At 40.8% G+C, this 25,692-nt stretch overlaps 1 protein-coding gene and 1 long non-coding RNA gene across 5 annotated transcripts in view; one reads left to right on the top strand and one right to left on the bottom strand.

Moving 5' to 3' along the window:
* MMP16 (matrix metallopeptidase 16) overlaps positions 1-25,692 on the bottom strand; it is a 181,437-nt gene that overhangs the window by 149,729 nt on the left and 6,016 nt on the right. Inside the window, exons 1-2 of one of the 2 annotated variants that reach the window (XM_083747795.1) lie at positions 16,243-16,261; positions 12,465-12,715 (exon numbers count right to left, since the gene is read on the bottom strand). The exons of the other annotated variant lie outside the window; for it this stretch is intronic. The gene's annotated coding sequence lies outside the window, so the exon portion shown is untranslated. Of the gene's footprint in view, positions 1-12,464; positions 12,716-16,242; positions 16,262-25,692 lie in introns of those variants that run through there. 2 annotated transcript variants of the gene reach the window in all.
* The window catches only part of LOC310848730, a 76,580-nt gene continuing 51,751 nt past the window's right edge, over positions 864-25,692 (top strand). For 2 of the 3 annotated variants that reach the window (XR_014566557.1, XR_014566558.1), the window contains exons 1-3: positions 864-891; positions 6,213-6,302; positions 7,219-7,279. This is a non-coding gene — a long non-coding RNA (uncharacterized lncRNA). Of the gene's footprint in view, positions 892-3,844; positions 4,082-6,212; positions 6,303-7,218; positions 7,280-25,692 lie in introns of those variants that run through there. The other variant, XR_014566559.1, reaches the window with a different exon arrangement.

Here is a 25,692-nt window from a genome sequence, read left to right as displayed (position 1 = left end):
TCAGCTGTTTCAGTCTCCCGCTGTTTCAACTCAACCTGCTAATTTCAGGAAGAGATCATCCTTCATTCTATCTTGCGCTAGGGAGGAACTTGAATGTACTTCTGGTCCATGCCAATTTTACACATTTCCATCCACAAATCCATTACATCCCATTTTCACATTAACTAATGTCCTAAGAGGGTGGGATCTGAACAAACAGCTAGAATGAGAATCAGGTAGTCTATTCCTACCTGCAAGGAAGGGGGGAGAGCCCTGAATAGCACTCCATTCTTAAGAATAAACACGAAATGTTAATGCCTGGAGCTGTGTGTGTGTGAACCAGGAAGGCATAATGAGACTCTCCAGCCCTTTATTATCACAGTATTTTTGAGAACCCAGATACAGAAAACAAAATGTACTGTGACACTCTGAACATATACAGTTGACACTTGCATTTTAATGAGCAGATACCATTTAGCCACAGACAATGGTCTTTCCTATCACTAATACATATGCTTTAGTTTTTTATTGCTGCATAAAAATGCAATTATAGAACAGCTACATGGAGTGGGGGGTGGAATCACCAAAATCAATAACTGAGATAGGCATCTCTGGGCAATAAATTGTAAATCTGCAATAAATGATTAATTAGGCCTTACTATCCCACAGCTGCATTCCCAGTTTGGGAAAATGGAAAATATATTGCACATAAGCAGCATCCACCAAGGGTTTATCTTGCCACAAGACCATATGGAAGACTGTCCCCATAGATTCTGTATCCTGTAGTGGCATAACATCTGCTGTGCATAGCAACACTTATCTGATGTAATAAGGCCTTCTGTTCTCTGGCATTCTGAGTCATAAAACATTCATTTTTCACCAGCCATAGGTTCATCACACAGTCCATTCAAGGTGGGTTGAACACAATTAGAGCTTCAGCATATATAATCATAATGAACACACGTTTGGCAGATTTATGATTTCAGGGTGGCCTTTGAACTCCAAGGTGTTTGGAGAGGAGGGAGAATTGCTGCAGAAAAACAGAGGTCCAGCGCCCCCGTGGCTGCTTAGCTCCAAAGAACCTTTTTTTCTAACAAAATTGGCTGTCAGAATTTTGTGACACATATTTGCAAGAAGTGTTCGGTTCAACTTGAGGGATGTAGTGTCTCAAGAGCTTCACACTATTACAAAACTTTTGGCCATGTTTGTAAGGCAAGCTTGCCAAAATATTCATTATATAATTATTGAATTGTAGAGTTGGACGGAATCTCAAGGGTCTTCTGGTCCAACCTCCTGCAATGCAGGAATCTTTTTGCCCAACATGGAGCTCAAACCCACAACCCTGAGATTAAGAGTCTAGAGCTCTACCAACTGAGCTATCCCACATACGCTTGCTCTGGGGCTTAATGGACACATCACCAGGAGCCTTCCCCAAACATAGTGCCCCAAAGTACATTTGGATGCAAGGACAGTGAAACAGGTGGTGATGGAAATCATTAATTGGAGCAGTGTGACACTATGAGTCATTGAAAATTGGGATCAGGACTCCAAAGGTGTTTGGACCCAAGTTGTAAAGAGTTTGGGAGTTGGAATTTCTACAAAAGTAGAAGTGAAATGACAAGCTGTGCACAGACTCCAATGTCTGCACTGGAGTATTTCTAAGGTTAGAATCAGGTCAATTGACTGTCTATGACTTGACTGCTATTTAATTTTCTATGAAACAACCAAAAAAGCCCTTTTGAATGTAGCAGGAGGACATTTAGTTACAGAGAGAGATGGAGAGTTCATTTCATAAAGTCATGTACTGCCATATATATGTATATATATGGTATTTAATATTTCCTTCGTCTGTTTGGTTAGATTTTGTTTTAAAGAAAAATTGTAAAATTCCAGCGCTGGCCCCAGTTTCAGGATAAATGCCAAGGAGAACTGTTCAGTCTGGTGAAAAGTATTCACACATACTCATATTAACATTGCATGGTGAGCCAGAAATAAAGGATTACAACAGTTTGATGCTGCTGTTGTGAAATAGTGATGAACTAACTTAGTGGTGGCAATTTTATTGTAAATTAGCCCAAGTCTTTATCTTCATTTCCATTGTTCTAAATTGGTGCTTTAAATACTTGACCATTATTTCAAAATATTGGATGGGTCCACTGATAATCATAGGGGAGGATGTGTGAGGAGAGAGCACATGGCCCTTACTGTATTTTCACATTCATACACTTTTCCTGAAGATAATCAACAGATCAGTTAATGGACTGGGGCACTCTGCTGGGAGAACTAGTAGGGCATAGGAACCTACAGCTGTATAGTCGAAGACAGGCAAACACAGGGCAAGTTTATTCAGGAAAAGAGGCATACACTAAACTCTCTGACTTTGGACTATTGGCATTCACCCATTTCCTTGAAAGCTACGGAACCTATTCCAGAAATTTTCAGTGTTTTTCCCAAGAATACTGCAAGGCCTAATGAAACCGTAGCAATAGCCATTTTCATTGCCACTAGGTATTTTTTCACCAGGAAAGAGAAGAGGGCAGCTATGGTGGCTGGGAGAACTAGTGTAGGAACTGTGCCAAACTAGTTATGATCTGAGTTTGAATGTCACTTGTAATTATACAGTGGTACCTTGAGTTACAAATGCCTCAGGTTACAAATGCTTCAGGTTACAAACTCCGCAAACCTGGAAGAGTTACCTTGAGTTGAGAACTTTGCCCCAGGATAAGAATGGAAATCATGTGCTGGCGGTGCAGCGGCAGCAAGAGCCCCCATTAGCGGAAGCACGCCTCTAGTTAAGAACAGTTTCAGGTTAAGAACGGACCTCCAGAACGAATTAAGTTCGTAACTAGAGGTACTACTGTATTCCAAACCCTCCAATTCTACTACTTTGCAAATCTCAGAGACCTGCTTCCCTTGCCTTGCCTAGAATCATAGAACTGTAGAGTTGGAAGGGACCACAAAGATCATCTATTCCAACCCCCTGCAATGCAAGAATATTTTACCCAATGTGAGTCTTGAACCCACAACCCAGAGGCTGAGAGTCTAATGCTCTACCAACTGAGCTGTCCTAATGCTAGCATGTCAGCCAAGAGGTGCACCTCATAGGTTGCCTGCCTAACATTTGTAGAAATGAGTTTAGGAATTACAGTGCAAAAGGAAGCTTTAAAAACATAGGGATAAAGTTTCAAGCGGGATATATAATGTATTGTATATGAGAAACAGTATGTGGTCACATAATTAAAGACAAAGTGAATATGTGAAAGACGTTGATATTAACTGAAGTCAAGCCTGACTTTGTATGCTTAGCTGTGGACCATGTAGTATAATTTACAGGAAAAAATAATTCCTGCAGAAAAATATATATTAGACAGTACACGCTTTACCAGAATGTCTGGTCACTTACCAGACAAAAAGAAAACACCACATTCACTACTGGAATTACAGAAGTGAATATCGTTTTAAAGAGGTGTGGAGTACTAAATACCTTACTTCAGCCATACAACTTACTGCAGTCCACTCAACTGTCATGTTCAAATAATAGGGCTGGCCTACCTTACAGGGTTATGGTAAGAGTTGCTGAAAGAATGACTATAAAGCTTTTCAAACACTCAAATGAAGTTCCATGTTTAATTATTTTAAAAACAAACTAAAACACATCTACCCTCAAAGGGCTTGGAGGGAGTGGGAAATCCTATTAGTCTAGACTGGCCACAATCTTCAGAAGCAACTCAGTTTCATTTAAATAAACATTAACATCCTTATTGATAAAGAACAATTAATGTGATGAAGGAATGATATAGTGAATTGTATAAAATAGCAGTATATAATAAGGAGGCAACAAATCAGAAATGGAAGTTGAGGGAAGTCCAGGAGGGAGGAGGTGATGATGTGTAATATGTATGTTATTGATATGACATGTTTGTAATTATAGAAAAGAAAATCAATTAAAAATATTTTTTTTAAAAGAAGAAGCAACTCAGCTTCCTCGTGCTATCACATTGTGAATTGTCAGCTAAACCATCATTTTGCTCCAGATACAACATTGCCACAATATTCAAGGCTCTGTCCTCATTAGCTACAGCAGAAATCCAGCCATTATAGAGTAAGCAAAGCAAATTATAAACATACCATAAAATATTTATTCTGGTTCTTCTGAACAGGGACAATATATACATTCACTGTATGTAAAACATGCTAGAAGAAATCAATGAACTCAAACCACATTTTTACAATAAATACAATTTCTCCCCCCTCTCCTTTCCCCCTTTTTTAACAGAAGTGCAGTAGGATAATAGGCCATTAGGCCAAACCACCTAGAGAGTTTACAGAATACGCTTGAAGATTTTCAAAGAGGATATCCTCTTTAGGGTGGAGCAGGGACTAGATATCCCACACTGGATCTCTTCCAATTTCATGACTGTATAATAACTCTCAGCTTGCAAGGATTGGCAATTTACAGCCTGCGAGATTTTGTGTGATCAGAGGTCTGAGAAGGACACACAGAATGCAAGAGACACACATTTAGTGCATGAGAACAGATGCAAACACTGAGCACAGGCTTTTCATGGCTTTCTGTACTATCTCAGCTATTGGGATGGGGAAAGTTACTTGTCCGAAAGTCTTTTCCAAGTCAAGTGTCCCTTATGTAAATTTCATTTTTCCAGCCCATTCATTTGAATGCAAAACAAACACAATGCAAATGGGGGGAAATAATCAATTATGTATCATTTGCAAACTGAAAGCAACAACAACAGTGAATACCAATTATATTCACTGTATTTATTTCCATTCTGGACCTTGATGAATAAGCAAAAATTGGCAATTCCCATTTCCATTGGAATTCTCTGATATCTCTAGTATGAAGTCAGGCACTTACACAGAGGTGTGAGTTATTTTAACTAGCAAGCTACCTGCTGAGTCAAATTCAGATTAAATTTCTTCCCTAGTTAATATAAATGACAGTTGGATGACTTTCAAAGTCCACTTACTATTCATCAAGGAGCATTTCATAAAACTGAAGCCCCTTTTTAGAAGCAAACCATTCTGCTGGTAAGTGAGGGGGGAAATGGAAGGTTCTGGAAGAGTGCAAAATTGGTCCATCTCTGAGACAAGCATAAATTTGGGCAGTGACCTCCATTGCATGATACCATGGTGTTGAAAAGGAGAGAAGACATTTTCAAAATGTACTGGGCCACTGAATTTTCTTCTGTACACTTGAGACTTTTGTCTCTCCTTTCACACAGATATCAAAGATGCTATGGGATCATTGTTTTAACTGGGCCAGGATGATGTGGAACTGGCAGAATAATTTACTGGTTTGCTAGGCCAGCCCACAACTTCCCAAGCTTCAAAAAGCTTCTGTTCAGAACCTCCTTCATATACAGCAATCAACTGAGTGATGAGAACCCACCATTATATTTGCCTTTGAATACAGTAGTTACATTTAAAGGGGTATTTCAAATTGTGCAATCACTACTCATAGCAAGGAGATACATTGTGCACTATAGCACAAGCAACAAAATGTTTTTGAGAATGAAAAACTTGGTTTGAAATAGACGCATGAGTTATTGGGGTTCAAATATCTAAAGCGCTGTCACATGAAAGATGGATAAAGCTGGTTTTCTCCTACTCTGGAGGGTAGCACTCAAATCAATGGCTTCAAGTTACAATATCCCAAACCTTTTGACTGTAAGAGTGGAACAGTCCCTCAGCAAGTTGTGGACTCTCCTTCATTGGTTGATAAGCAGAGACTGCCATGAATGCTTTAGTTGAGATTCCTGCATTGCAAGGGTTTGGACTAGGTGACCCTCGGAGTCCATTTCAGTTCTACAACTCTGACTCTATAGCTCTAAATCAAAAACTTTCTGCCAAAAGCACACTCAAAAGGCTTTTGTGCACCGAGTAGGATTGTTTATTCCTTTCCTTTATACAGGAAATATAATCAGTATTTTTGAAGCTGAAAAGTGTTTACTTAATCTACAGCTAACACAAAATATGTCTGCTGTGGTAAAAGAAAAGAGTGTTGTGCGCCTTAACAGAAACAGCTCATTCAACTTTAATTGAAAACTAAAGATATATAAACCTTACAAATTCTATTTCATTACTTATTTCTATTCCTGGTCCAAACCATTTGGGTTATGAACATCAGCCGAACAAAGGGGGGGGGGTGGGCAGAGAAAATGCGGCAACCTGGTGGTATCAGCTTTCCTTACTAGAGTATTTGTATTTTAAAGGTGTCCAATGGGCGTTTTAAAGTCACTCATCTTATTTTCTGCACATTTAGTCCTGAGTACTCATTTCCACTCCAGCAAGGTAAGTGTCCTGTATCTTATTATTATCCATCTTTTAGACTTTAAAATTTAGAGTGCTCACTACATTAAGTAGTTCTACTAGCTTCAAGTGGGATGTGTCCCAAAAACAGATAGACACCGTTTTTCTAGACTTTGAAATGGAAAGAAGTCAAAATTCCCAGAAGCTGGTCAACTGAGGTTCTAAAAATATGACAGCTCCTTTAAAACAGGCAAGTAGCACTGGGTAGTAGTATCACAGTAAGTAGCATTGTGGCAGGGCTGGCAGCTAAATATTGCATATTTGTCTCCTACCCCCACAAAAAATGGAATAAGCATGTTGGGCTCCTTTAAGAGGAAGGGAAGGATATAAAAAATAAAACACAAATGTGAAATATATTCCAGCTCAGCCCACTCTTGCTGCAGGCAGCGACCTGTGCATCATTTGGGATCTGGAGTAGTCCGCCTGGAGGAAGGCCAACGCAGCTCAACTGGGAGACAACCTGATATATTTGGAATGCTGCCATTATTGCAACATATACAGTATAAGGAAAGGTTTATTAATATTTTGGTGGGTTTTCAAGCAAAAGTATTGAAATTATTATTAATTCCGCAATGAAAACTCAGGCACAAAGCCACACAAAACGCAAGTGTAGATTTCACGGTGAATTTTTCAGCTGCTGTGCAAGCCTGACTCTGCAGCTGAAAACTGAACAACAGTTCGGTCTTGCCCTCCCCCATGCTTCAGGGAAGTTGTCCATCTTTTACCCAAAAAAAATGCTCTGCAAACATTTGTGTATTTATTCACAAAGCAAAACCTACCAAAAATGCAAAAAACTCCTCTGGTAATTGAGGGCAGGCATCTTGGCACCATCATGGGGGCATTCAATCAGTACCATGTGTGTTCCTAGACGTGGGAATCACCAATCCATAGTGCCTCTGTCCTCCCCAGGTTCACGCTTTTGTGGACTCAAGCCAGACGCAAGGATGGCAGATGCTTAAAGCAGAAACATGTGGGTGTCATTCCACATGGGAGGCTGTTTCTGTGAGACGGTCTCCAACTCATCTCACATGCAAACACAGCCCCCGTCCACACACCTTATTTTTCTGGAACATGAGAGTCTTATGCTGGTGCAGTTCATTCAGACCAAACCATTTATTTATTTGTATATTTACAGAAATTGCACCCTGACCTTACGAGTTGCGGCAAGAGCTGTTCAACAATAAAATGGACTACAGTGGTACCTCTGGTTACATACGCTACAGGTTACAGACTCTGCTAACCCAGAAACAGTGCTTCAGGTTAAGAACTTTGCTTCAGGATGAGATCAGAAATCGGGCTCCGGCGGCGCGGCAGCAGCAGGAGGCCCCATTAGCTAAAGTGGTGCTTCAGGTTAAGAACAGTTTCAGGTTAAGAACGGACCTCCGGAACGAATTAAGTACTTAACCCGAGGTACCACTGTACCTCATAAAGTGGTGGGCTCTCCTTCATTGAAGGTTTTTAAACAGAGCTTTGGTGGCCATCTGTCAGGAATTATTTGGGATAGCTCAGTTGGTAGAGCATGAGAATCATGGGTTTGAGCTCCATGTTGGGCAAAAGATTCCTGAAATGCTGCAAGGGATTGGACTTGATGACTCTCGTGGCCCCTTCCAACTCCATGATTCGATTAAGATTCCTGCATTGCAGGGGGTTGGACTAGATGGCCCTCGTGGTCCCTTCCAACCCTACATTTTTATGATTCTAAGTATTTCTACTCCCGCAGTAACTACAGTTTGTAACATGGAATGACAAACTGCTTTGTTTGCGTGCTCTCCCCGCGAGCAGCTAGCCCACCACTGACATAACATACAACTCAGCCTTCATCACCCAACAATCTCTCTAGCAAAATCCCCAGTTGCTTCATAACAATAAAGTATCCAATGCACACAGAAAAGAGTGAGGACAGTCTACCACCGGTCCAGCCTCCATTTCTACAATGCACAGAATTCTTCCCATCTTCACTTAGTATAATTGCTAACTATGGAAACATATAAAATGATAAAACAGAACAAAACAAAACAAAAACACTGAAATTGTTGCAGGGTAATTGTCGGGCTCCAAAGTGACCGGCAAGTCATTGAATGAACAAAATGTTTCCTTCTGCCTCTCCTCACGGGCAAAATAAGAAGATCCTAGGCCAAAGTGAAAAAGAAAAAAAACGCAAAGCCTTCATAAAAGCAAACTGATCCTGCTGGCTAGCTGTTGCAAACCCCTGGGCTCATCAGCCTAAGCTACTGATGTCACCTTACCGCTCTCCTCAGCCACTCAGCGGGAGCCTGTTGCTATATTTTTCTCCAGTGCAGCTAAATAATTCATCAGGGCATGGTGCTTTGTGAACAGGCCAGATTGCAGGCATCAGGCCAACATCAAGGTCGCCATGGAGACATGCAAGCACCAGCCTCCTCCTATCCTGCCCTGACAACATGAGGCACGCAGACTATAATAGCACAGCCATACAGGTTACCAAGATGAATGGATCTTCTTTTTTTAATCTAAATGAGATGTGCAATATGCAACAGGGTCTCCACTGCTTCCTTTCCAAGGACTTTGCACCCAGTCCAAAAACAATTTGTGAAGCACTGTTTGTATCCACACTGGAACTGTTTTGTGGAAGACTTAGGCAGCCATCCTGACTTACAGTGGTACCTCGGGTGAAGAGCTTAATTTGTTCCGGAGGTCTGTTCTTAACCTGAAACTGTTCTTAACCTGAAGCACCACTTTAGCTAATGGGGCCTCCCGCTGCCGCTGCACTGCCGGAGCACAATTTCTGTTCTCATCCTGAAGCAAAGTTATAATAAAAAAAATAATTTATTATTTATACCCCGCCCATCTGGCTGGGCTTCCCCAGCCACTCTGGGTGGCTTAAAAAAAAATAATACTGTAATGCATCAAACATTAAAAGCTTCCCTAAACAGGGCTGCCTTCAGATGTCTTCTAAAAGTCTGGTAGTTGTTGTTCTCTTTGACATCTGAGGGGAGGGCGTTCCACAGGAAGGGCACCACTACCGAGAAGGCCCTCTGACTGGTTACCTGTAACTTGGCTTCTCGCAGTGAGGGAACCACCAGAAGGCCCTTGGTGCTGGACCTCAGTGTCCGGGTAGAACGATGGGGGTGGAGACGCTCCTTCAGATATACTGGACCAAGGCCGTTTAGGGCTTTAAAGGTCAGCACCAACACTTTGAATTGTGCTCGGAAACATTCTTAATCCGAGGTACTATTTCTAGGTTAGCGGAGTCTGTAACCTGAAGCGTCTGTAACCTGAAGCGTATGTAACCCGAGGTACCACTGTACTTGGGAGCAAACTTCATTGAATTCAGCAGTGCTCATTTCTTACTAGACATGTATAGGGCTGTACTGTTAATGGCTCTTTGGGAAAGGCCTTTTGGCACAGGGACCTCCAGAACAAAATGGGTCAAACCATCATAAAGGACAGCAAAGCAGGGAAAGCATTTTAAATCCCTAAGCTAAATAAATATACCTAGTACTGATTAAATACTAGGCACAAGTTTCACTAATAAGAACAACAAAAGGGAAGAAAATGTTACAGGAACTTTCATATAGATTTTCAGCTTTCCTGAGGGAAATAGCTGCATGTTTTAATCACCAATTGCCTAGCCTGGTGGCTTCTTCTTTTCATTTTTTAAAAACTTGATGAGTTGGGTGCGTGCAGGGGACAGAGAAGAAAATGGGAAGTCAACTGGGCTGCAACACAACCTATGTAGCTGTAAATAAACAAAAAGCACAAAACCACTGGGGAAGATCAATGGTGGAATACATGCTTTCCATGCCAAAAGACCTCAGATTCAATTCCTAACAAGGCTCAGAAAGATTCTTGCCTGAAATCCTGGACAGCCACTACCAGTATTGAGCTAGATGGACCAATAGACGGACTCAGTATAAGGCAGCTTCCTGTAAGGTTACTAAAAGAAACGCCATGGTGCGTTTGTAGCAGCACAACTGGACACTTTCATCTGCCCCAGCGGCAACAAAACATGTCACTCTCGTATTGGTCTCCACAGCCACAGCAGACGCTGCATCTTCCAAAATTTGACTTCACTCCCAAAAGTTCACTCCTCCATTGTCTCCCTAGACAGACGGATGCCAACGACAACTGTTTTCAATATTCCAGGTGAATGTCACCTACATGCATTACAATGAAGCTGGATATGTTACTAAACTCAATGAAGAATCCTGATTAAATCCAAGACTGAAAAGTGGCTGCATTACTCTACAACCTAATTCCTGCTTTAGTATTAATTATAATCTGGGTCATAAGAGATAAATTTACACACTGTTAACAGATTACCTTACAACCAAGCATATATATAACAGGATTGCAGCCTATTTGCACTACTTTTTGTATTTATTTCTATCTTGCCTTTTCTCCTTACTGGGACTCCGGGAAGCTTATAAGATTGCACCTCACTGGACACAGCAGACTTGCATCCCAGTAAATTCAGTACACTGAGCATTGAGCTGCACATGAATTTTTGGTTTCATGCAAGCAAGTAATCATGGATAAACTTCTCTCCACCAGATCTTCAATACTATGCACCCAAGTGACTTTAATAAGACTAATATTATTGCAGGTATTTAAAACTTGGGCTTTACTTTCCAGGAGGAGAAATTATTTACACCACTGAAAATGGAAATTGCACCAGCAAATCTTCTGAAATTTGTACATTCGCCCTTCACTTTATTCCCCCAGAGGTTAAGAATGGATAGCATATAGAAGAATGGGTTCCCCTCCCCTTCATATCTTTTTAAGCACTGCTATAAATGCCTCTTCTGAAGTAGTCATGGTTGATTAAACTACAACTTAACTTTTTACCCTACAGTCTTTCTTCCCCTCAAGCGAGATATCATTTTCTTTACATGAAATTGCTTTCCAGGCATCTCTTGACAACCTCTACCGCCCTTATAAAGAAAAACTCAAGTACATAGGCAGCGGCTGTCTTTAAGAAATTAAGCCAATATTTCTGTACTTTTTTTCGAGATGCTAATAAGTAGTTTCAATCACACTACCCTACAGCACTAGTAAGCAGATGACAGAAGCTGGGACCTTTGGTACAAATGCACTGACCGCTGCACAGAGATGGGATCTCCCTGCAGCCTTATTATTAAGCACAAGTTCTTAATTATTTTCAGTCACTGAAAATTAGAATTGGCTCTCTGCACTCTACTATTACATTTTACCTACTGTATCTATGGTACATACATAATGACATCTGATGCCAACAGTCAATGCTGGCCAGTGGCATTGACAAAACCCTTCTAGCTTTGCATGATACGCAAACTTCTCCTTTAGCCATGGTATAAGAAAGGGTCCATCTGTCCCCAGATTTGGACTCCAGGGCTGGAAAGCTCTTTTGTCTAAGATCGTCCATTTGTCCTTATCTCATTGCCGCTTCTAATAAATCAATTGCTGGCATTCCCAAAAAAGGCTTTAGGTAAGGCATTTAGCCTCACATCCCTCCCCATGATCAATAATAGAGATAATACACTGAATTACTTCATGGTAAGATTTACAGCATTTTACAAAACACTGTGAAAATAAACAAATCAGCAAGTTCTCTATAAATGCTAAGTGTTGTCATAATCTGTAACACCTTCTAATCAGAAGCTTTCTCCAAATTCCTAAGCTCTTCAAAATTACCAAAGTTTAAAATAAGTTTTGAAAAATTCAGTGTAAAAAAACCAGCAGTATTAATATTTACGTCTGGTTGGCTTGTCTAACCGTAAGAGTTTTTAGCAGGTGTTAAAAAGGGTATATGCAATGGGGAACCCTCAATGTCCGTGGCAAAACATATATGTGTGTTTGATAATAAGAGCCTACAGGATCAGAGTCACACAACTCCTATGAAAAAGGTATTCTCACATATAATATTTATTCTTGAGAAGCAGCGCACAGGAGAATCTTGAAACAGGGCAGCCAACTGAAGTTTTTCTCTTTATTGTTTTAGTGTCATTGACACTGAACGTTATACCTCCAGCACTACAATTTGCCAAAACAAATGGAAGCATCAACAAACTCAACTGATACAAAATCTGTCTTTAAAAAATTCCTCCAAAGCTGCTGTTTGCAGCTTTTGAGGGTAGATTTGAAAAAGTTAAGTAGCTGGAGTAAGGGAGTAAGGCTGCTGTGCTATATGAACTTACCTAGGAGTAAGCAGCAATAAATGCAGTGGGTAGATATGCATAGAGTTGCACTGGGTAGATATGCATAAGGTTGTGCAGAAAATGATCATTCCCCCAGCACAAAGATCCTGATCTCATCTTGGGGAGGGGTGGAATAGATTATTAACTCTTTTTTAAAAAGCCCACTATGATAGTGCTCACTGATCTCCAGCATCACTTCAAGCTTGGCCCTCAATGGAGGATGTTCCAATGGCCCTATTAAGACTTTCAGTCTGAAAGCAAGATAGAAATGTAAGTAAACATAAATAAAATATAAGGCACTACACGGTTATTACTGGCAGAAGATGGTTCTGTTCAAACCATTTTTCTCTCAAGCAAAATCATGTCAGACCCTTATTTCTCGAAATGGGGAAAGACAACCTCACTTAAAACACCATTATTTCAGCAGCATGAGTTTTCATTAAACCATCCTCGCGAGTTGTAGTCAATGATAGTGCAGGAACAAAGAGCACTACCTGGTCACCAGTAGGCCAAACCTAGACTCCGAAGGGGCATTACTGACCCCTTAAGTCTGCATACTCAAAATTCTCCCTCTACTTTTCCTTTCCAGGAGCAGACATTTGGGGCAGTTGGAACAGGGCCAAGAAAGCAAAGGTTAAATAGAAAACCACTATAGTATCAGCGAAAGGGAAATAGGACATTGCCTCTTTGAGTGGGCAGAAGTCTGAGCATTGGGATAGGAGAGGAATTTTATTCAGTTTGGATGTCAAGATGAACCCACCTAATTGTCACTTTCCAAAGCAGTGCAAGAACTGAAACACAGCCATCCTTACAAATTCACATTTCTCCAAATTTTGCAATGCATTTTTCCAGCCAGATATTACTACATATACTGGAGTAAAGGGTTCATAAACATGCTATAACAACATTTAAAAGTTGCATTATTTTGAGAAGAAACTGTTTTGCAAAAATGTGTTATTAGGCAAAATTGTACACAAATATGTCTATTAGGAGAAATCTGGATCAAAATGCAGATGAATTTTCATGGTAAATTGGTGTGGAAATGAGGAGAACTGAATTTAAGAATGCTAGAATGAGGAACCGAAATAGAGAGATATGCTTATACCCAGCTGTGTATGCCTTGAAAATTCAGACAAGAGTTTTGATTTGCTGGTTATTAGCACTGACACATTACACATATCTTTCAGGATTTTTAATAATGCAGTAGGAAAATAAGGATGTATAGTGAAGCATTAGGAATAAAAAGGCAATGAATGTAATTACAAATGGGAACAAAGGATGGTGCATAAAATTTTAGCCCCAACCCTTCTGTCCTCAGTATAACAAAAGAAAACCAGAAACACTTTTAAATGCCCTTGATTGCAAAGCACTTATCAAGTGCAGAAAAGACCAAGCAAGTTCATGAAGAGATTCAGACTTCAGAGGCATATTTACATTTCTTGCACATTACTGATCTAATGAACAAGAAAGAAACTGAACATTCATCTCAATTTCAAAAAGACTGTTGAATATTTTTCCACACAACGTATTTCCCTTTACAAGGTCAGACAGGATGTGTGAGACTGACAAAAATTGTTCACACAAGGTTAGAATGAAGTTTACAGGAGGAAAAAGGTTGACCAAAACAGAAACACAGTCCTGCAAGGATAGAATAAGGCATTAATAAATGTCAAGCAACAGGCCTAACTGGGTTTTATTTCTGGGCTATTTTATTGCACCTCCCAGTTCCTGCTGGGGGTGGAAATAAACCACAATCTCTGCCTTAGTATTATGCCCAAACCAGAGGCCATGATTTATTTTGCTCCAATCAAGCAAGATCAGTAAGCCAAGAACAAACTGTGACTACAGATCATAGCTATTCAGAAGTAAAACAAGCCATGATCCTGGTTCAGATGTAATGTTAATCCAGGGATCAGAGTTTGTTTTCCACAAGCATGAGCTGGGAAGAGTGGAATAGAGCAAAACAGGAGTAATTCAATCACGTGTGGTAAGCCATAGGTTATGACATGCAAAGGAAGTCAGCCAGAGCTCAGCTGCAATCGTTCCTACCCATAAGGATAATGTGGCAATTCCCCACACTGAGATGTTAAGGGTTGAATATGCTCCAGGTACTTAGATGGATGACCTAAATTATGGGCAAATATATAAAAATCAAAGGAGTTGTTGGCGTGCTCAATGAGAGAATAAAGTACATCATCTCTGCAGCATACACCTATTCTTGTTCCTACTGGCTGTTGAAAAGAGTGCTCTTCAGACTCAAACCTCTACTCTTCACATGGTGGTGTCAAATACTAGCATGCACCACAGGATGGTAAGCTTTGAGTTTGTTGATGCTTAGCTTTTGAATTTCCCCCCACCCCCAGAAGTCTTGCAAATTATACCATTGTAGTCTTTAAAAGTCAGCCCTCTGAAAAACAGCATGCAACAGCACTCAAAGGAAGCCCTTTGGCCTTTCAAAGCAGCAACTTTTAATAGCAGCAGGAATAATGCACAAGGAGAACAAAGCAAAATATTTTGATGCAGACAACAGACTGGAGCAGAGATGAGGCTGTCATTCAGTGGCCAGGAATTAATAACTGTGCCTAAAAGGATCCCTTCATTTAAGTATTTATATTAGCTTTAGTAAAGAACCTTTTTGCATGTTTTAATGCTAACCATGGCTTATTGCCTCTACCCTGGTTAAGATCCCAAGTGTACCTCCAAATCAGGGTTTAGTGTGTTATGCTAAGTATATCAAGTACACCGCTTCTGTAGACAGACCAGTGAAATCTGCTTGTCACTTTGCAATCAGAGAGCCTGAAAAACTGCCATACAATGCAACCCTCAGCATGTTTCCTCAGAAATAAGTCCTTCTGCCTTCAGTGGGACATAATTCCAGATAACTGTGATGACTATCACTCAACATCCAAAACACCAAAGTGCTGCACCAACAAGTACAAAATGACCCCTCTGCAGCACCACAAATCCAACTCAATGGTGTATCGTTGGAAAATGTTGATCACTTCTCCTACCTAGGCAGTTATCTTTCTACAAGGGCCAACATTGATGCCAAAATCCAGCATTGCCTGAGAGCCAGTATGGTGTAGTGGTTAAGAGCGGTAGACTTGTAATCTGGGGAACTGGGTTCGCATCTCCGCTCCTCCACTTGCAGCTGCTGGGTGACCTTGGGCTAGTCACACTTCTTTGAAGTCTCTTAACCCCACTCAGCTCACAGAGTGTTTGTTGTGGGGGAGGAAGGGAAAGGAGAATGTTAGCCACTTTGAGACTCCTTTGGGTAGTGATAAAGCAGGATATCAAATCCAAACTCTTCTTCTTTTTCTCTGCGAGTGCAGCTTTCTCCCGGCCTCCACAGTCACTAATGGACTTATTGTTAAAACCGTGTTTATGGAAGACAATCTTACTTGGCTACGAGTGATTGCCAAAGAAGAATTCCAGATAACTGTGATGAATATTGCCTCAACCAGAGCTGTTCTTCACAATCAGGGTTCTAATACCCTGGGCTTCATTCCATGGTTTGTTAGCAACTTGAATGGCTTTAAGTACATAGGGCATCGTGTTTCAGTTGAAAGAAAAAAATAAAAATAATGAGTGAGCCCTTACACCTTTTGGAGTGCTATTAGTCGTCCCCTGCATTACAGATGCACAACGCACCTCAATTAGAAGCTAGGCCTTTGATGTTCTTGGTCAGTGGAAGTTGGTCCAACAGGGCAAATGGGGAACTGCCCACCAACTTCAGTCTGACCTCAGCCAGTTCCCATCTGCCTACCTTCTTACTTACATCCAGTCCAGGGAGTGGCCCTGGCTGCTTCCAGCTTCCTCCTCCTTAGTCTCAGTTTTGCCCTTGTAGAACTCAGCAGGGAGGAGGATGGGGGCAGAAGTAGAATGTGGTGACTCCATCTGTCTTTGTCTCTGACTCCATCTGCTGTTGGGTTCCATGCCTTTTGCCCCACCAGTCCCAATGGACACCAGCCATCACTGTCACCAGTCCTATACCATGGAATACTCTTCTAGCAGAGATTTGACAGGCATCCTCATTACTAACTTTCAGATTTGTCTTGAAGACCTTTTCATGCCAACAGGCCTAATTTTCCCGAAGATGAGCCTGACATTTTTACAATTATTTTGCATTGATGTTATGGTGTTTTATGTTCAGCTATATCTGCGTTCATTGCCGTACATCACCGTGATATTTTACGAGTGGGCAGTTTAGAAATATTTAAATACATGAAATAGATAAAATAAACGGGCCTCCTTCTTGACACTGATCCTAAATAATCCTGGCAAATATGCTGACAATTTATTAGAAACCAAACACTCACATAGGATACCAAACTATTCCTGATATATAGCAGAAATCCAGCTCACCAAACATAACCACACTTGGGGAAAACAATGGTTGTATAAATGTGTAACAGGGTGTAGTATTGCAACCACAGTTTTTAAGCAAAAGAAAAAACATTAGCTGCTTTGGATACAGGTAGCTAATATTAGAAACACAGCAAATGCATGAAGTCTCTGTCTTCCATGCCATCTCTCCCTCTCCCACCAAAATAAAAGTTGGGAATACATTATAAAGGTCAACTGGAGATTGGACGCCTGAGGGAAACGGTAGGGACTGAAGAATGGAACAGAATGTGAATGAGGGAAGGATGTTCAGTTTCTGCTTGCCACAGTCCACATCCTATTCCTGGAACAACCTAAACAAGGTGAGTAACTCACTATGCACCCACTGAAGAATTGAGAAACCTGATGACCATCAAATCTAAGAAAAGATAAATTTTGGATAAATATTATGTTAAAATTAAGCTTTTAAGGTTTGGGTAAAAATATCTAAAATTAGGGACACAATATTGGAAAACTATAAAACAAGAAACAAGGTGATAAATTGCTGGTTAAAGTTTGATAAACTTGGAACGCAGGAACGAGAGATGCGAGGAAGTCCAAAGAAGCGAAGAAAATATGGTTATTATAATGTTATATGTTACTTTGTTGTTGTTGTTTTATTGTATTAAGAAAATCTTTAATAAATATTTTATATATAAAAAAAAGAGAAACCTGATGACCATCAGCTATGGTCCCAATTACCACAATCCATGTTGAGATACACCAAGGAATGACTGTGTTCTAATGAGATGGTCAGAAAGAATCTCATGCTAAATGGGAGCCTTCAGTTCTACGTTTAAAGGTCAGTGGTGCAATCCAGTGAGAAATTATCCTGCACAACCTCCGCTGACACGAATGGCCTTTTATTCCATGAAGGTTTGTGCTGGATGACCTCTCTGTGAATAGCCTCTCAGCTAATGACCTGTGAGGACAAGAAGAATTTCCCCCAGTTAGATCAGCACTGCTTTTCGACGCTGCCTTCTCCATCTTTCAGCATTTCCTGCACTGCTTCTAGAACACATTGCTTATTACAGTGATGCCTATGACCTGTTACTTCATGTTTTCAGGGACTGAAAAATCTGGATATAAGAGACAGAAATCAACTAAACTGAATCTTTATGTATTAAAGTATAATAGACCTCGGCTGCTCTGACAGTTCCTCTGCTCTTCTAAAAAGAGTCTCAAATAGAATCATAGAATCATAGAGTTGGAAGAGACCACAAGGGCCATCGAGTCCAACCCCCTGCCAAGCAGGAAACACCATCAAATAGTCCCCAAGCTAAAAAGTAATTAGTTCTTATTACAACTGAAAAAATTATTAATTAGTCAGTAGAGAAATATTTGTCAAAATATTCAGAAAACAGATCTACTTGGTTTTATTGTGGGTGCTGCTACTTTGCTAATGAAGCTCAAAACAATTAAGACCTTACAATTGTCCCCCTTATAAGCTTCATTGTAACAGCCCAAATCTCCAGCTAGTACCTTCCTTGTACTGATGGAGGACTCAAAGGAAGATCAAAGGAAATATAGAAAGTGTTTTCTGCTGCTGAATCCCCCCTCCCCCTTACCAAAAATTATTAGAAGTTGCTTCTGCATGAAGGGAGAAGACTGGTATAAAAATACTGAAGACTTAATCCAAAGAAGCTGGATTTCCCTGGAATTCATCTAGAATCAGTGGTTTAGCATCCTTCAGAATGGTATGGAAAGAAGATGGGAAAGAATCAAAGAATGAGTCAGAAACATGCAGAACAAAAGTCCCATCTTCAAGAACTCAGAGTTAGGCTCTGCTGAGACGGCACAAAAATACTGTGCCCGCCAAATTCAGTATAGATCTATGGATTTGGTTTTACTCAGGACTGACCTGACCAACCCATCATCTGATGCACCACTCAACTATTCCACAATCTTTTTGATATGCAGTAAGCCTGCAACTTACGTGAGGGTTATGTTCCAGGAACAGCACCTAAAGCAAAAGTTACCTATAGTCAAAACATATTGGCCGCAATAGTATGCTGGCTGTTGGCCGTATTAACAATAAACAAACAAAACAAACATTGGGTGCTATGGTGGGTAGGGTTGTGACAGTCTTTTTTTCTAGGACACCTGCTCCCTTTCCATCCCCCTTTTTATTTTTCTCTTTTCTCCTTGCCAAGTGTGTAAAACCCAATGTGTGCAAGTTAAAATGTGCATAAGTTGTGGACTTACTGTATTCTCCATACTTACTTACTTACTTACTTACTTACTGTATTCTTACTGTATTACCCTCTCAGCTGCTCTTTTTGGAGCCTAGTAACCAATGAGGGGTTCTCAACTATGAAGAACACCAAACAGTTTTTTTCATTTTATACCTAAAAATTAGATCTGACAAAAACTGTACAATTGAAAAGATCTTGCTCAAACAACTGAAGCGGCAATCCTATGCAGACTTTCCTGGGAGTAAGACCTACTGAGCACTTCTCAGTAAATATTCATAGCATTGTGTTGTGAGCTAGGGATGGATGAAAAAGTCACTTCAGTTTTAAAGGCAAACATTCTAATCTAAAGCAATGCACAAGCCCAAACACGGCCAACTTTTGGAATTCACTTTTCTCTGAATATTGCAATACTGTTCTCCTACTAAGTAATGTGTACAAAATGCATATACTAGGGCAAAGTGGATAATATTATAATTAATTGCCTTGCAAAACTGCAGACATTGGGCAAAATTGCATACAAAATGTGTATATTAGGACAAATTCACACAAAAATGCTGATGAATTGTCATGACGACTTTTTAAAAAAGCAAATCCAGAAATGTGAACTGAAGGAAAATGAGAAACCAAAATTGACAGATTTTCCATTCCTACTGAGAACCTTCCCATTTGATGTAGCATGAAATGAGTGCACTGAAGATATGAATAATTACAGAAGGGCTTTTGGTTTTTGCTGTGGGTGAAACAGCAGTGACCAAAGTTTCCTATTTGCTTTTTTACCTTTATTTCCTTTCAAGACCAATATCAGAACTGCAGGCGCTTCACGAATGCCCCCTTTCCTCCTCCTCCTACATGGCTTCAGACCAGAAACCAAAAGCAACCTACCCATACCGGTCTAAATCGGGACAGATATATATATACAGATAGAGATATGAAATCCGTGCTAGAAAACAGCTCACAAGCAAGTCCTTTAGAAAAGCCAGCATTGCCTTTTCCCCTGAGCAAGAGCACAATGGTTCAGACTTCTCGTGGGAATCAAATGGTAACATGTGGTGTAGCGGCACAACTACTGTAGCAGTTAAAAAGAAAGAAACAATTTTGTACTTTAACAATAATTCTCATGTCAAAATCAGTTCCAAACTCCTCTCACTTGCAGTGGCAGCAAGCAGATTTTGCCAAGTGTCTCTTCTGCACTGAAACCCTCAGAAACCTTGAGAATGAAAAAAAGATTTCAAATCTTTGAAGGGCCCATCTGTTTTTGGATTGCATAGGAAGCTCTCTTATGCTGTGCCAGACTGTTGGTGTGCAATCTAGGTCAGCACTGTCTATACTGACTGGTAGTGACCCTTCACAAATGGTGTTTTTCGTTTTTGTTTTTTGCCAATCCCAGTCCTACATAGAGTTGCTAGGGATTTAACTTGGGACTTTCTGTACATAAAGACTGAGCTCCAACTCTGAGCCAAAGCTCTTCCCCAATGCTTGGAGGACTACTTGACTATATGGATGAAGAAATTAAGTCTTAAGGTATACATACACTTGTCATATTATCCATCACTAAAACTCAGCCAAGGTCTAGAAACAAACAAAGAAATGATTTGGCGTAAACACAGAAATCATTACTACATAATTAGTGAAGTAGCAGTTCTAAATGTTACTACTAGCATTAATGCTAAATGTGAATTCTTTGAAGATGGGAATCCTTAAATACCATCACCAGTATGTTAAAATATGCTTACAACGAATGACAATAAGCAGCAGTGTGGTGTGAATGGTTGCCAAGCAACCACATAAGTGAAATAAACACCATCAAAATAGCATACAACCTCCGTTCAAAATATAAAGCTCTTGGCACAATTATTTCTTATGAGCCACCCAGTGAACATATGTTATTGGGGGTGGGGGCTGTACAGTATTTTTTAATGTAAATTTTCCTAAAGTAATGTTGTCTTGAGATGTTATCAAAGGTCTACACTTTTGCAAAAAGATAGTTGCAGACCCACGTGCTGTGAGCCCCCAACCCCAGACCATGCATGTATCTGAATAGCCTCTCGTGACAATGATCTTTGTTTCAAATTAGGCCACAACTGTACTGATCACAGATGGCTTTGGCTTAGACACTGGGCGTAACCTGGTCAGGGCCATCTTACCCATAAGCGCTAGAGGTGCAGGGCACCCGGGTGCCGGGCTCTCAGGGGTGCCAGGCCGAGAGTCCAGGGCCTAAGAGTTGAGTCTAGAGAAGAGGCCGCCCATCGGTTGGAGTGTCGCAGTGGGCTCTTCTGCTGCGGGTGGCTCTGCACCACGAGTTCAGGGGCAACTGAGGCAGCGAGATGCTGAGGCAGCTGGCCAGCTCTGCCCTCCTGCGTGCCTGGGACTGGGCAACCTGGGGGGGGGGATGCCGGGCAGATCTTTGCATCCCGGCACCGCATATGCTTGAGACAGCCCTGAACCTGGTTCATCCAGCCTGCCTGCTGGAAGATTTCCATGAGGATTTCCATGAGGAAGTCTGCCTGTTGGAAGATTTCCATGATTCTGAGTCAATGGCAAGGAAGTACTATGACATACATCAAATTGGTAAGACAGCCCAAACTTGCCTTTGGAGGAGTGCTATGGCCCTAGCCCCAACTGGGCATCCAGATAGGAGTGTCCCCTCCAGGATCCCTTTAATGGGATACCCCATTCTCTTCAAGGGGCAGCCAGAGGCTTACAACTTCCCCTCCAACTGTGACTTATTTGGCCTTATATGCCAAAGTTGTTATGAGGAAGGCCAAACCCCCAGGACAGCCAACAGACCTGAAGAACAACTTACTTCCTGGCCCCAAATATGATGACGATCACAGGGTCCAGGTCGGTTCCTTCATCTCACTCAGCAGTGTCAACAAGTATATAGATAAGGTTGATCCAGTTGACATCATATACTTAGGCTTTCAAAACACTTTTGACAAGATACCTATTAGGGTTCTTTAAGGGTGTCAACAAGCATATCAACATAAGTGATTCGGTTGACATAGCATACTTGGAATTTCAAAAAGCTTTCAACAAATTATCTCACCAAAGTCTGAGTAGTCTGAGCAGTCATGGAATAAGAGACATTGCAAAAGGAAACACAGAGTAGGAATAGGTGAACAGTTCTCCAAATGGAGAGCTGTGAGGAAGGGGAGTTCCCCAATGATCTGTATAGGGACCTATACTTTTTAACTTGTTCAGAAATGAGTTACAGTTAGGGGTGAGCAGTGATGTGGCCAAGTTTGCTGGTGGTGCTAGATTGCTCAGAGTCCTTAAAACAATGAGACTGTGAAGAACTCCAAAAGGATCTCTCAAATCAAGTGAATGGGCAGTAAAATGGCAAGTGCAATTCAATGCAGGCAAGTGAAAAAGGATCCACATTGCAGCCAAAAATCGTTTCACATACATGCTTATGGGGTCTGAACAGAGAAGAGACTAACCAGGAATAAGACCTTGGGGTCCTAGTGGATAGCATAATAAGTGTTTCAACCCAAAGTGAGGCAGTTGTGAAAAAGGCAAATTCCATGCTAGGGATCATTAGGAAAGGACGTGAAAATAAAATTGCCAATAACATAACACTATTATACAAAGAATGTTGAGACTAGACTTGGAATACTGTGTTCAGTTCCGGCCATCTCCCCTCAAAAAGACTATTGTAGAGATGGAAAATGTTCAAAAAAGGGCAACCAAAATGATCAATGAGATAGCACAAGTCCCTTAGGAGAAAAGTTTGGGGCTTTTTACTTTAGAGAAAAGCAAATAAGAGGAGACACGATAGACACATAAAATTTTGTATGGTGTGGGAAAGTGGTCAGAGAAAAGCTCCTTCCTTCTTTTATACCAGTACAATTCATGGACAGCCAACAAAGAAAGCTAAATGTTGGACAGTTCGGGACAGAAAAAAGAAAGTACTTCTTTACACTGTGCAACTACACTGTGCAAACTTGACTAGATCATGGATAGCGAGAGTTGAGCCCCTGGTCAAGAAGAACAATGTTGCAGGACCAGAATCAAGAAACCATTTCCAATCATTTTGGAAACCAGCTTCAACTTCACAATTTGAGAATAGGTCCTATAATGAGCACAGTTCCTTCTAACAGGCATTACTACCATCTCAGGGTGGAATGCATGAAGAAGAGCAATATGAAGACAGTTAATATGCTCCAAGATTCATAAGAAACAGGATATTCTTCACTTCTTCTTTTGAGTTTCCTGGGATGGTTTTTAATAAGCTCTCATTAGAATACTTCAGCATCCCAACGTCCTAATAATAACATACCAAAAAGTGAAGAGGGGTGTTGCTAACCCAATTTCTCCATACTTATTCCTAACAGAAATAGTGGCTCAAAAGCGTACACATAGCTTTCAGACTTTTACTTGGAATTAAGTCCCATTTAGTTCAGTGAGACTTACTTCCAGCTAAATGTGCTTTAACATACTTTACTTGGAAAAAAACTTCAATTTTAAAATTGACACAGATAATTTCTTGGTAAATATGCATAGGGATCAGGGTGTTAGACAAATGCAGAAACCTAGAAAGGTCATGTGTAGCAATTCAGTAACAGCAGACCATTAATTGTGAAGTCTCTTAGCAGTGAAAAACAAGGAAGTTTGCAGCCGCTGTTTGCCATGGGGAAGAAAATTCTACATTTTTGACAGCATCTCTCAGAGGTTTTGATTCCACTGTGTTATGTTCCATAATAAGCAATTAGACTGCCACGATTATTAAAAGGGGAAGTTTAAAGTCACTTAAGGAACGGCTTGTAGAAAAGCAAGGCTTGCTTTGAAAATCTCACTGGATTGCTCCTAAGTATTTACCAATGATGTATATGCAAGGCGGAACAACAGAAATAACATTGTGGTGGGAAATGGAAGCAAAGCTCTCAATCCTAACCATGTTTAATTAAAAGTAGGTGCCACTGCATACACAGAAAGTTAAGGATGTGACCTCTCAGCAACTACCGGATTTTCAGTTAATATTGACTCCTATAGGGGTTGACACCAGCACATCTAATTATAATGATATAGATTTATGAGGATTCTATGGAATTTTGACTTTCATGCAACTATGATAAACCGGGGAGCAAACACTGGGCTAGAAAATAGCAACTCATCTGATCAACTGTAATAAAAATTACCTCCAGACAACTAGGCTTTGAAATTTTATGAAATTGGGGGGACGGGGGCTATTTCTTAATTTCAAAAATGAATGATAAGTCAAGGTGACGGATGGGCTAATAACTTTTGTAGATTTGAAAGGCTCTGGAATTAAACTTCCCATCATGTATTTTTAACTTGATAAATGTGTAATCCAAGCCTCACCAAGAAGTTGGCTGAGAGTTTATGTGCTTCTCTGCTGGCAGAGGAGGCAGGATGATGGTGGAATGACACTTATATCACTGCAAGCCCACATGTCAGTAAAAAAACTCCACCAGCACAGATGTTCCTTTGGATGAGTAGCGGAATAATAAGATATGGAAGGGAATAGGAGAGGTGGGTGTTGACACATTACATCCAAAGTCCTTTCACTTCCTTGGCATTCCCACAAAAAATGGCACGCCTCTCACTGTATCCAACAGGTTGTAAGAAAAGCAAAATGGCAGTAACTTGACATGGCAGTTTTTCTGCCAGTAGTTCTCTTCTCCCACTGCTGGAATTGTGCAGTAGCCAAATCCTGCCCATGCTCCTAAGGTCTCTTATTTATTATTAGGGATTACAAGCAAGTTCAGGTTGCCAAATCTACAGAAGAACATGAAATACTGATCTATGGACACTGCAGTCCAAGTCATTGCCTGCCCCCATGTTTCACGGCACTGCAATTTGTTATTGCACCATATATCATGCATGTTAACAGCAGCATCCACATTTTCTAATGGAGCCACAACTCCTTTCTGTAGCAAAAAAAGAGCAAACATGATTTTGCCACACAACCCACCAGCCTCAGAGCACACAGGGGAACCATGTTGGGAGAACCATGACTAGGCTTCTTCTTCTTCCTCTTTTGTCCTTGCATTATGTCCTATTCTAAAAATGTGTAACAACAAATCCTCAAGAGGTTTTTATTCTATTTTATGCGAACCAGTTCAAGGTTTCCGTCAAGGAAGAGATTTAGTAAATAAATAACTAGGTATCATCAAATAAGTAGAATAATGTGGTATTTCCACCCTTACTAAAGCTGGCTAGAAGAACACGAGAGTCTTCTTCTCATTTAATAATCTCCCTTCCTCAACCTGGCTATTATGCCACTGTTAGAGAGTGGTCTGCCTCCCAATGCTCTGGCTGGCATCAGTCAGGTAGTTGACTTTGACCTATATCCTCCCTGTTCACTACATCCTTCTGATGAGGCAAGTTCTTCCTTGCAGCAGTCAGTGGAGTGGGGTTGCTTATCTGGCTTCCCAACATGGAAGTTGCTGCCCGTAACTAAGCAGGAGAGGGGTGAGGCAGCAGGGAGGTTGGCATAGCACAGGCTCAGCAGCAGAGCCAATCCAATGCTACTGTGCCATGCCAACTTTCCCCTCTCAGTCTACTGGCAGCAACCTCAGCACTGGGAAGCCACCCACACTGCCACACTGGTAGCTACTCCTTCCTTGCCGATTTCATGCTACTATGAAGTACTTTTTATGTTGCCATAGTACTCTAGATTTGCTCTG

The sequence above is a fragment of the Podarcis gaigeae genome (genome assembly GCF_964106915.1).
Source record: "Podarcis gaigeae genome assembly, chromosome: 7".
NCBI lineage: Eukaryota > Metazoa > Chordata > Lepidosauria > Squamata > Lacertidae > Podarcis > Podarcis gaigeae.
The sequence above is the reverse complement of the archived record's forward strand: the minus strand, read 5'-3'. Positions and strand labels throughout refer to the sequence as shown.